This window comes from Malania oleifera, chromosome 13, assembly GCF_029873635.1.
Source record: "Malania oleifera isolate guangnan ecotype guangnan chromosome 13, ASM2987363v1, whole genome shotgun sequence".
In the NCBI taxonomy this organism is placed as follows: domain Eukaryota; kingdom Viridiplantae; phylum Streptophyta; class Magnoliopsida; order Santalales; family Ximeniaceae; genus Malania; species Malania oleifera.
Genome location: NC_080429.1, coordinates 81,020,784 through 81,031,439, shown reverse-complemented (window position 1 = coordinate 81,031,439; position 10,656 = coordinate 81,020,784). Strand labels below are relative to the sequence as shown.

The following is a 10,656-nucleotide window of genomic DNA, read 5'->3' as shown; positions in this document are numbered from 1 at the left end:
TATAGTAGTGAGAGAATGGACAAAATTTACCATATGATCAGTGGCTCTGGTGTCAATAATCCATGTGAGACTAATTTGCTTTCTGCCTTGAGTGCAAACAGCAGATGAGCAAGAAGGAATACCTGTCATTGTAGAGAATAGATGATCTTCAGAGAAAGAGCTTGTACTATGGGTGAAAGGTCCAATAACTTGAGCAATTGAAGGTGGTGGCTGTATTTCAGGTGAAGGATGCATGATTGCCATGATCTGCCTAAGTTGTTCCTGAGTGAATGGAAGCTGCTGCACTTCACTAGATTGCTCAGTGTTGGTTGTCAAGATTACTTGATTTGCTGAAGGAGCATTGTGCTTGTACCTTGACTTATAGCCTGGAGGATACCCATGTAATTTGTAACATTTTTCAGCCGTGTGTCCTAGAAGTCCACAATGGGAACACACAGGTCTTTCTTTCTTGCCATGACTCTGTTTATTTCCTTGATTTCCTGTAGCTCTTCCCAACATAGCAGTTGGTTCAGTAATAATCACTGAACTGATCTCCCTTTGCCTCTCTTCTTGCACGAGCAATGCAAACACCTTGTTTATAGGAGGTAAGGGATTCCTTAGAAGGATTTGGCTTTTAAAATGACCATATGACTCATTCAGGCCCATCAAGAATTTCATTACATAATCTTGATTCTGATAATCAACCAAGATTTTCAAAGAAGCAGGAGATGTCTTGGGAATTGGCCTGTAACTCATCAGTTCATCCCATAAGGACTTTAATTGTGTGAAGTAATCAACAACATTCATCTGACCTTGTGTCAAATTAGAAATGGATTGCTGTAGCTGGAAGATCTTAGGTCCATTAGTCAAGGAGAATCGATCTTCAAGTTCAATCCATATATCCCTTGCTGATTTGATGAACATCACACTGGAAATAACATCATCAGACAGTGAATTGAGAATCCATGACTTCACAGTGTCGTTGCCTCGTTTCCAGGTGGCATAATTCACATCAGTAGAGAGAGGCGCTTCCAGAGTTCCATAAATGAACCCCAACTTGTTCTTGGCGCTCAGTGCCATTGTTACACACATGCTCCATGTCTGAAAGTTGTCTCGAGTAAGAACCTTATTTACCAAGTGTAGGTTGGGACCATCACTGCTTTGGAAGTAATAAGGATTTGAGCTCGGATCAACATTGGAGTTGACAGGAGAACAAGAAGTATCCGAAGGAGTTGCAAAGGAAGCCATGAGAGAAGAATTTCTCTAATTGCTCTGATACCATGTGAAGAAACAGCCGGACGAAGAGAGAAATTCTGAATCTCATTCATTGTGTAAATTATTACATCAATGAGTATATATATATTTGAAGCTGAATAACTAACAAGCTGAATAAATAACAAACTGAATTAAGTTACAATAATATTCTATAAAAGCTAACTAAATTTCTAATTTCATTTATAGCTGGCAGCTAATCTGTTTAACACCCTGTCCTTGAAAGCACTAGCAGGTGCTAAGGATCTAAAGTATAGTTTGTCTCGCCCTTGCCAATCCCCTTGCTGATTTTATTAGTAATTTCTATTTTATTTTGTGGATTTTCTTTCTCTTTTGCATTTTATTACATCATTCCTTTCCTTCTATTATTCAATTTCTTTTCCTAGCTTAATTTTTCAATTTCAGATGGAACATTTATCATGTGAATTCACTCACAATCGGTATACACACAAAATAATTGTTGAATATTTAAAAAATCAGTCGAAACCCAAAAAAATCGTAACTGAATCGCAAAATGTTCAATTCCCCGTGGGATAATAAATTTAGCCCAATTTCGATTTCAGTTCAGGAATTCCAAAAATTGCAAGGTTTGGTTTGGTTTTTGGTTTGACCCATAACCGAACCAAACCAAACCAATTACACCCCTAGTTGAAAGCCTTACATTTTCTTTCTTTAAGGTTAAAAAAAAAAAAATGAAGTTAAAAGGTGAGATATCTCAAGGTGCGACTCACTACACCCTTCACGACGCCTTGCAACACCTCTTGAAGGTCACCTTGCCTCAATGCCGGTGAGGCACTAGCCTTGTCACCCCTCAGTGCCTAAGAGATTACTATGGCCTCAATTGATCCTTTTAAGACACTTCAGTAGGATGCCCATTAATTTTCCTACCAAATGACATAACTATTGTTGCTCCCCACATTTTTGGTTAATTAGTAGTTATAACAGATGTTAGTTGAATTTATAGTTGGCTTGTGTCCTGAGAATGATTCTATAATAGATGTTTCTTTAGGAGTTTATTTGTAGTTTCTTCTATCTTTAGGGGTTTGTTTGCAATTTTATTGTACTTAGGCTCTCTTATAAATAGGGTGCGAAATCCATGTGTATGTGAATTTGAATTGAGAAGTTAACGCAATTTCTTTACCCCTGCCTTTATATCCATCTTCCTTCTCTCTTCTTCCAATTCCTTCTTCTTCTTCTCCTCCCGTCCCCTTATTTCTATTTCTCTGACTATTTTTCCTCCAGCAGTTCCCATTACTGCTGCTCTGCATCAACAATGTAGTGAGGTTTCATTCTACCATTGCTACGACTTCATTTGCTCATCAATTCAGATTTTTTGCACCTCATTCTCCTTTACGTTGTTTTAGATCTTCATCTCAAAAATTCTATAATTATTCCATACATATAAAACATTCTTATTCTGAACGTCAGGTGGGATCATAATATAGAAATAAATAATTCATATTGTAGACTGTCTTAATATAGTCCTTTTAGTATACATTCAGTTTGTAGTGCAAGAACCATTAAAAAGAGTATGCAAATACCATGATAAGGTGTTCATCTTCCAAATCACGGAAATTATGCACCTGCAATTGAACTTTGAGTCTGTCTTGACAACCACATGGGGAGCAATTTCATATGTGAATTTCAAGTGGAGGTTAAACATGAGCCCCCATTCCACCCAACTTCCATCTTCTTCTTCTTCCCTCCCTCTTCTTCTTCCATCCTCCTCTTTCTATTTCTCTCCCTATTTTCCCTCTGGCCAACACCCTTACAGCTGTTATGGCATCATTTGGCATTAGAGAAAATTGCAATCATTCACCCAGCGCAATCTCCATTGAAGATTCATCCCAATCCCAAACTCAAACCACAATCAGAGTGAAACTTATAGTTGCAAAGCCATACCAGGCACTCACAAACATATCATGTCACTGTTCATCATCCTGCAAATTTTAGACAAAATTACAGTCACTGCCCCTCACTTTCGAACACCACATTGCTAGAGTATTCTTGTAATATCTCCGCCACCACTGGAGACAGAGACCCCTGAAAGGCCTTCACCAAAGTTTAGTTGTCATCTGATGAACGAAGAGCTCCCGCACACCAGCCAAAATTTCTTGACATCATCACCACCAACAGATTCACCAACCCTTGATCATCAGCATCCCCAAGGCCATTCCTGGAGGACACTTGCTGGTGGTGCACACACCCAACCGCACTGGGACGTCCATGCGGAGTTTTTCATCTCTTCTTCTGCAACTTCCAGAATTGCAAGAAAGGTCGAAGCTACAAAATTTTGGTTTTCTTCAAGATATCTTGACGGTGTTTGATAAAATGGATTGTCTGAGTTGGCACACATTTTGAGGGATCCATCACTACCAGCCAATGTCATTAAACCCAGCCCAGCCATTGACCCGGTGAAGGGAGCGGGTCACCTGATCAGTGGTCCAACCAGTGGATCATAATAATCTAATTAAATATTTTTATAATATTTACAAAATAAAGATAAAAAAAATTAAAATTATATGCTGTAAACTCATTACATTCATAACTAAAACATTAAAAACCAAGATATGTCTATGACTCTCAAATCAAAGGAAAACCAAGGATAGCTTCTATAACAAGCAAAATATGCCAAAATATGATAATCATAACAAACAAGGTCCTAACTTTTAATTTCATCAAGTCTTCCACATTTCAAAACTCTTGAATTTCACAATTCACCAATTTAGCCTTGTTTTAAAAGGAGGGAGCTGCTTACGTGTACGAAGCTATCATCACATCCTCACCATAGTTCAATGTGTAGAGGGCTTTTGTGTTTTTGAGGGATTGTTCATGATACAAGATTTTAGGGGTTTATTTATAATTTCTTGAATCTTTAGGGGTTTATTCATAATTTCTTATAATTTAGGCTTTCTTGTAAATAGGGTGTCAAAGCTTGTAAGAGCAGCTTTTAGTGAGTCTGAAAGGTGAAGTTAAGCCGAGTTCCCCCACACTTGAATCTTCTTCCTTCTCTCTTCTTCCTTTTTCCTTCTTCTCTCTATTTATCTCCCTACTTACCCTCTGGGCAGTACCCTTACTATTGTTACCACACATTTTCTACATGACAGTAAAGTTTCAAGGCTAGAACTTTTACAGGCGTTGGTACTCCTGTTGTTTTATATTGGTGTAGGGTGGTCTTTCTTGCTCCACTCTGGTGTGAGAGATTGGAGAGCGTTGCTTAGTAATTTCATTTTCTCCTGTTTTTGTTTTTGGCTATTTGGATGACTCCATATCCCCCATATGGTATCTTCTCTCTTTTCTGATGTTAACAAATATTTTTTGTTCCCCAGGAAGCAATGACACTCCAAAAACCCTTCAAGTTTAAGTTGCTACCAATACAGTGGGACAGATATTCCACCTATGTCAGAAAATAATAAATTTATTTTTTAAAAGGAGACATCCTAGACATTCCCAGACTATCAATCTTTCTAGTTTCTCATGCCTTCTGTTCTCGGGTTGGAATTTATTGTTGGAGCAATGCTTTTGATGTTTCACAAGATCTTTTGTGTTACATTTTATAAATCATATTGTATTTTTATGAACGTGAAAAGTGAAATTACAAAAAATAAATGCACTCAATGGGCGTGGATGATGTTTATTTGTAAAATGTGTATGAGAATAATTCCTAAATTCATATTCAATTTATTATACTTGAATATTTATGTACAAAAGGAGAAAAAACAAGAACTGCACACACACACACACATTAGCTGAGGTGTGGCGGTTGTTTCATTTCTCTAACATTTCTATATTGCTGTGTAGGTATTGTGTAATGTATCAGTGTCCCTCCTAGCCTACATCATCCTAATTTGTTTCCATTCTAAAAGAGACTCGAACCTTATATTAAAAATAAGCAGAAAAAACTCAAAATTTTTACTTCCCAGAGTTATTATCATGCAAACCAAATAGAGCCTCTAAACCAAACAATAAGCAATTGAAACTCATAATCACTCTCTTATGCTGCATGCACCATTTGACTCTAGCATTTCGAAAGCAGCTTTTCATTCTTTTAAAAGCTGAAGTTAAGAGCAAATATACCTTCAAAGTAGGCTAACACATCTAAAATCTGCTTTTAGGGAGCATTTGGCTTGCAAGATGTCAAAATGCACTTAGAATGACATTCCCACAAATATAATTCCCAAGAATGAGATTTTAGAAATATTTTTGCTTGGTTTACATTATAGCACTCCAAAGAACACATACACAGTTGGGTCATATCCCAGTTTCTAGTAATATTGCTGAGGTATTCCAGAAAGAGTAATGCTATTCATGATGGACCAGTGATCATCATGGGCCTACGTGGAAAAAAGGAGAAAGCAAGACACAAGAGCCTACAAGCTTTTATCTCCCTCTCTTTTTCTACCACGTGGATCCATGATGTCATGGGTCCGTGAAGAGCAACATTCTCCTTCCGAGAAAGATTCAATAAAATTTTTTCTTGGTTCACATTATAAGACTCCAAAGAACATTCACAAGATACCGATATTTGTGTTTGGCTCAACATGGAATCTTGTGAGACATTTCATTAATATTATTAGAATACCACTGACCTGCCTATCTAATAATATATGAAGAATAGTCATATTTTCATATTATCATATAGAAGAATTTATTCTATAATACTTTCGTGTTATAATATGATATGGTATAGTACCGCTCACGTTATCATATTTTAGCATAAGAATATTATCTTATCATATCAAATAATATGATATTGCTTTATATTTTTTAAGCATTACAACAATTTACAGTGGTAAATATCATAATAGTGTGTGATAATAAATTATAATATAAAGGGTAAAAGACACTAGCCTCTCCTAAGGTTTGGCAAAAGAGACAAGGGTCTTCCCTAATGTTTTAAAAATCCCAAGAACCTCTCCTAAATTTTCAAAAATTCCACATTTCTCTCCTTATATTTGGCAAAAAAATAATTTATTTAGGAGTATAAATGTCCCAAATATCATATGTCAAGAGAGAAATGTAAGATTTTTGAAACCTCAAGGATGTCCTTGTCTTTTCACTAAATCTCAAGCGAGTCAAATCTCAAGGAGGTCAATGTCTTTTGTTCTAATATAAAATACAGTAAAGTACATTAGTACATCATTATTAATATGATAAAAGTCATTAGAATATTTAAGTAATTAATAATACAATATAGTATAATATAATTTAATATTATACTATTTAAAAACAATAGTGATATTACTTCCTATTTTCATTATTTCATCTAGTTTTATAAATATTTATCATTATAATCAACATAATCGCATATGATAATACCTATCTAAATATTAGGGACATTTTAATCCCACAAATTTGGATGCCTATTTGTATAAAAGATCCCCAAAGCTGAGCATGGGAACCAGGAAAAGGAATTCCTTCATTCACATGGCGTCGCTTCTCAAACCAAACAAAACATGGAAATGGTGAGCTATAAGCACCGAAAGATAATTAAGTCCTCTGAATGGACCAACATGATCTTCGCATCAGGCCTTTTTATCTAATAAAAACACTTCAAACAGTAAATCCATTAAATTATTAGTAGATCTTAGCACATGAGACTTACTATTTGGAGTGTTTTCATTAGATAAGAGGGTCTAACGGGAGGACCATGTTGGTCCATTTGAAGGATGTAATTTTTTTCATAGGCATCTGAAATAAAGAAGGATCCACGAATCAAAAAGCCCCTTATGAAGAACTTTCTATTTCACTAGTCGCAAGAAGTTAATTTTGCTTTTAGAAGCAAGACTATTAATTCCAAAAATGGAATTAAAATCGATGCCTATATCAAAACATTTCGAAGCAATTTAAAACATTCAAAGAAATTATCATTTTCAGTCACACTAGCACCAACGAATCACAGTAAATTACCAAAAACATCTCAATAAGAGCCACATATTCCTCACCTGATCCCGAGCAGGAACATCGACAATCCGTTCACAAGCAAACACACCCTCCTTGGGCGGCCTGCGAATGGAGGAGAAGCGCCGCTTGCACATGGGGCAGCGAGACTCAACCGTGGCCCACTCCATGATGCAGGCGAAGCAGAGGTGGTGGTCACAGCTGTCGATCCACCCTCTGATGGTCTTCCCTTCTCCCGATAAACAAACCCCGCATCAGCTCGGATCTGAATCCATCAATTCCTCCCCACCTCCTTCCTCTTCTTCTTCTTCTTCTACAGGATCATCTTTGGGTTCTTGGAACTTGTCATTGCCTTTGGAGAAAGACGTGGAAGACGCGGGTAGGGCTAGGGTTTAGGGTTTGAGGAGTTTGCTAGGAGATGGAGATGAATCTGAGTCACCCGCCATGAATCCTGAATCGCCTCGCCTGAGAGATTGGGGGTTTACGCGATTGAGTCCAAAGCTCGCAAATTCTGGCATGGCACCCTGCAATTGAAAGAGACCTGCTGTACCAATACCAGCTAAAGCGCAGGATTCAGCTTCCCATTTCCACAAGAACCCTAACAAGGGAAAGCAGGAAGGAAACCATCTAAGCTGTGGGACGGCGCATCCGCGTTGTGACCCCCACCATTTAAGAGAGAGAAAGGTATTACACTTTTTTTTTTTTTGGATTACGCACCAGTTTCCACTTGTCCGTTTTATGGTCTACGTGACTAATCCCATGTCCCTTGAAACTGACCCATAACCCCAAAGAGAGGTAAATTTTAAGAATTTAAGGACGAAAACAAACCCAAAAGGGTTTAAACACTTGATTTCGTGAGACACACTCTCGCAGTCTGCACTATCACTTGAACCACACCCTAGGAAAGGTATTACACTATTACTATTACCGCTTCTAGTGTGTGTGTGTGTGTGTGTTTTAACAAAACCATCACTTTCTTGAAATTAGACGATAAAAGGCTTTAAAAATTTAAGTATGTTTAATATTTAATTTTTTTTTAATACTTACACTTCTAAAAATATTGTCTATTGTCTTTTTATAAAATAAAAAGACAATGGTAATTTGTGAAAGTCTTGAAATCCGATGTCATTTCCAAAACATCTTGATAATTAGATGTCATACATTTAATTTCAAGTGAATATCTCATAAAACAAAAAATAAGTAAAATAAAAGTATTAAGAATGTTATTTCTAAAGCATCGTGATAATTAGATGTCATACATTTCTCACCCTCTTAAAACAATCAAGAAAAATAAAGGTAAAAAAAATACAAGAACAACGACTTTCTTCTAGAAAGAATCTTCTTACATATTATTCGAATTTTGTGAGATCATTTCATCACTTGCAAATATGAAAAAATAATAATAATAATAATAGAAAAAGAAAAACAATATATTTATTACATAGATGAAATTCATTTCATTGATCTGCCAAGAACAAGAACCTTCTTCTGGAAAGAATCTTCTTTTTGCCCTTCCAAACAAAAATACTTTATTTTTGAGTATTCTTAAGGAGTTACAAAATTTTAAAACTTGTAGTATTCTTAATATTTTTACCACTATTTCATTAATTATTAACCTTTTTATTTTTTTTCAATTTGTTGTCATTGTTGATACAACAAATCTTTCTTTTTTAGGCCTTCCTATAATGACGTGAAAATTTTAATGTGTATTTTCTTTCCTTTTCTAGATAAATATTTTAATTACAATAAAACTTAGTTGTTATCAATAGATTTAAATTTGAATTTCTTAATGAACAGTTTCTATAGTTGGAAAATGTGTTGGCCAAGAAAAACAGCTAAATCAAATGTTTATCACGCCTTTAAGACTATTCATATCTTTTTTAAAATTTATTTTTCATAATTTATGATCCTATCACATAATAATAACAATAATATGTTAGACAAAATAAGAGTATTTTCCATTTGGACTCTATTTATGCATTTAAAAAAATTTCAAACAACAAAAAAAATTTACAAGAGTATGGAAAATGTAATTTCTATCAAAAGAAATTTCAAATAATTACTATATTTAAATTTTATAAATTAATATTTTTAACCCTAGTAAGGCCATACACAAACCTAACAGAATGTTTTCAATACTAAGTTTTTAAATAGAAATATAATTAATTAATATAAGATGTTAACTTTATCATGGGCCAATTAAAATCACCATTTTTCTTAGTAAATTAAAGAAAAATTCTAATAAACAAACTAATTTTAAAATATTTACTTTTTTTTTTAACTGAAAGAGGGCGACACCTCCATTTATTTATTAATATACCCTCACTTAAAAATATTTAGTATTTGGGTCTTCATAAGTTGCTATGATTACCTCTTTTATTAGTAACAAAATAAAAGCGTTATACTAGCATAATTTTTAAAGAAGAGTGAATTAAGAATTAGCCAGAGAGAGAAAGTTTAATGAAATTGATTTTACATTAGCAATAAATTAGCTAAATTTCATTTTATAATATTTTTGATAAAATGGGCACTACTTATTCCATTTTACATGTGTAATGAAATTGATTTTACTTTACTATGTCGTAAATATACATTATTATTCTTTGTTAGATGATCAAAAAGACAAACATATTTGAATAAATGGACTGTTAGCATGATTTTTCATTTTGGAGAGAGGAATCCAAGCCAAAATGGTTGCTTTGACAACAACAATTACATGGGATCATATGGGAGAAATAAATTAGCATATCTAGTAGGTTGAATATTATCATTTTCAAGGAGCACAGCTGCATCTGAACTAAACATTAATAGAATATTTGGCATGTAAAGATGGAACAAAATTGAATTTATCACTTGATTTTGATATGTAGAGACGGAATGGAATCAAATTTATCACTTAATTTTGTAATACTCTTCATTCAAATTTTCATTTCATTTATTTTCTATCTCGTGAAAAAACTATCCATTTCATTATTAACAGTAGGAGATAAGCCTAGACATCCAAATGACAAACCTAACAAAAAAAACTACTACTATATCTCCAATTCAATGGCTTGGATCTTAGAAATCTTGAATGAATATTGAATAAAAAGTTTCCACTACACCCGAAACAATTTCTGTTTAGTAATTTTCGACATCGGATTCTCTCCAATAGTGCCAACGAATGGGAGTAGCATGTTGATCCCCGAACAATAGAATCTAAGAAGATGAAAGTCTCTAATTACAAGACACGAATGATTGAAAAGCGGACTATAAGAAAAAAATACTTAACTACAAATAGCTTCTCTAACTCTTTTCATCTCATATTGTGGCTTTAAAAACAATACATGCAATCCATGAAGAGAAAGAGAAAGAGGGTTAATCTTCTCATCTTATTTGCACAAACAATAAGGGCTACTACTCAAGAATTTTATTCACACAAATTTTTGTCCTATTAATTTCTCTAAGCATTCTCCTTTGTTGTTTATAGTTTAACAATAAATAAAAGATAGTTGAGGTAAGTAG

At 34.4% G+C, this 10,656-nt stretch overlaps 1 long non-coding RNA gene across 1 annotated transcript; it reads right to left on the bottom strand.

Annotated features, from left to right (window-relative positions):
- Positions 1–2,693: 2,693 nt before the first annotated feature.
- LOC131146658 (uncharacterized) lies at positions 2,694–7,811 on the bottom strand. The gene is made up of 2 exons (XR_009134423.1): positions 7,197–7,811; positions 2,694–3,683 (listed from the first exon to the last, which is right to left on the bottom strand). It is a non-coding gene; the product is annotated as an uncharacterized LOC131146658 (long non-coding RNA).
- Between the last annotated feature and the right edge of the window lie 2,845 nt (positions 7,812–10,656).